A 1,964-nucleotide genomic window follows, 5' to 3' on the forward strand; every position below is an offset into this window, starting at 1 on the left:
AGAAGTTACAAACAACTTTCTACTGCTTCTGAAATTTTCCTCTAAGTTGTTAGGAAACAGTGAGGAGGAGAAATGCCTCACCTTTTTCTGTCCTTCATGTAGAATATGGATCACGTAAACTCAGGCTTCGCTAAGGAAGTTTTACATAGAATTTGGAAGGAATTTGCAAGAATTATATGGGCCTATATTCTAAATACAATAGGCAATTGACTTTTAAATAATTTTAAACATTACAGCCAAATGAAATGGTAGCCATAAAGTTATTGAAGGAGAGTAAGGTTATAAGAATTGGAGCCTTTTCTTCAGAATTCTAGTAAACAGCAATTGGAGTGTGTGATCCTTATCAGCTCCTTTGTTTATATGACTATTAAAGGGTGATAAGGCCAACAGTTTTTAGTTTGGCATGTAAGAAACTTCAAAGTCACCACTCCATCCTAACAACAAGTCTGGTAGTGTCTTACAAAACTATACATACTCTTACCACATGATCCGGCAATCACCTTCCTTGGTATTTACCCAAAGGATCAGAAAACTGTCCACACAAAAACCTGCACACAGATATCTATAGCAGCTCAATTTGTTTTTTTAAAGATTTTCTTTGTAAGCAATCTCTACTCCTGACGTGGGGCTCAAACTCACAGCCCTGAGATCAAGAGTTGCATGCTCTATTGACTGAGCCAGCCAGGCGCCCTTATAACAGCTTAATTTGTGATGACCAAAACTTGGAAGCAACCAAGATGTCCTTCAGTAAGTGAATGGATAAATAAATCATGGTATATTCAATGATGAAATATTATTCAGTGTTAAAATGAGCTAGCAAGCATGAAAAGATATGGAGGAAATTTAAATGCATTTTACTAAGTCAGAGAAGCCAATCTGTATATTGTATGATTCCAACTATATGCCATTCTGGGAAAGGCAAAACTATGGAGACAATAAAAAGATGAGTTGTTGACAGTGTGGCTGGGAAAGGGATAAGTTAATGGAGCACAGTTGATTTTTAAGGTAGTGAAAATACTCTAAAGCATTATAATGATGGATACATGTCATTATACATTTCCAAACATATAGAATATATAACACAAGGCGTGAACCCTAAAGTAACCTGAGGGGACTTTGGGTGATTATGTCTGTGTAGGTTTATCAACAGCAACAGAATTTTAAAGAAATGATAACACCCTTTTCATATATATATATATTTTTTAAGTTTTTATTTATTTTTAAAGAGAGAGAGTGGATACAGGTGTGAGGAGGGGCAGAGAGAGAGAGAGAGAGGGAGGGAAAGAGAATCCCAAGGAATGTCCATGCTGTCAGCCTGATGCAGGGCTCCATCTCACAGTTTGTGAGATCATGACTGGAGCTGAAATCAAGAGTCGGAGCCTTAACAGACTAAGCCACCCAGGTGTCTCTGATAGATGTTAACTAACTAGAATTTAAATTAAAATGTGAAATGAAAAAGAGATTATACAAGCCTTTTACATCTATTTATAAAAAGTATATTTCATATGTAATCTATATAGAAAATAGTATCATTCCCCGCCCCAAATAAAGTATCTGAATTACATTTAAGTTCCTTAACTTGTGGAGTTATGCTCTTTTATCCATAGTCACATAAACAAACATAAACACGCACATACACAGGCACATAAGTTTACTGTAAGTGAGACCTCGCTGCCCCGCACCTTTCTTCTTGGTCCCTTGCCTCTTAATAGTCCAGACATTTTACAGTGTCATTAAACATCACTTTCTACATCTTAGTTTTAATAGTCCTATATTATTGCATTAGATTGCCAGTCACCTTTTGACTACTGATATTGTCCCAACGTTCATCATTTTAAATGCCTTAGTCATGAAATTCCTTCTGTATAAATCTTTGCACACAAGTTATATAATTTTCTTCAAAATATTATTAAGAATCAGGGAGTCTGTACTCTTTAAAATCTTTGAATATTTGTCTCAAGCAA

Source organism: Hyaena hyaena, unplaced genomic scaffold (assembly GCF_003009895.1).
Source record: "Hyaena hyaena isolate Hyena2069 unplaced genomic scaffold, ASM300989v1 scaffold_1386, whole genome shotgun sequence".
NCBI lineage: Eukaryota > Metazoa > Chordata > Mammalia > Carnivora > Hyaenidae > Hyaena > Hyaena hyaena.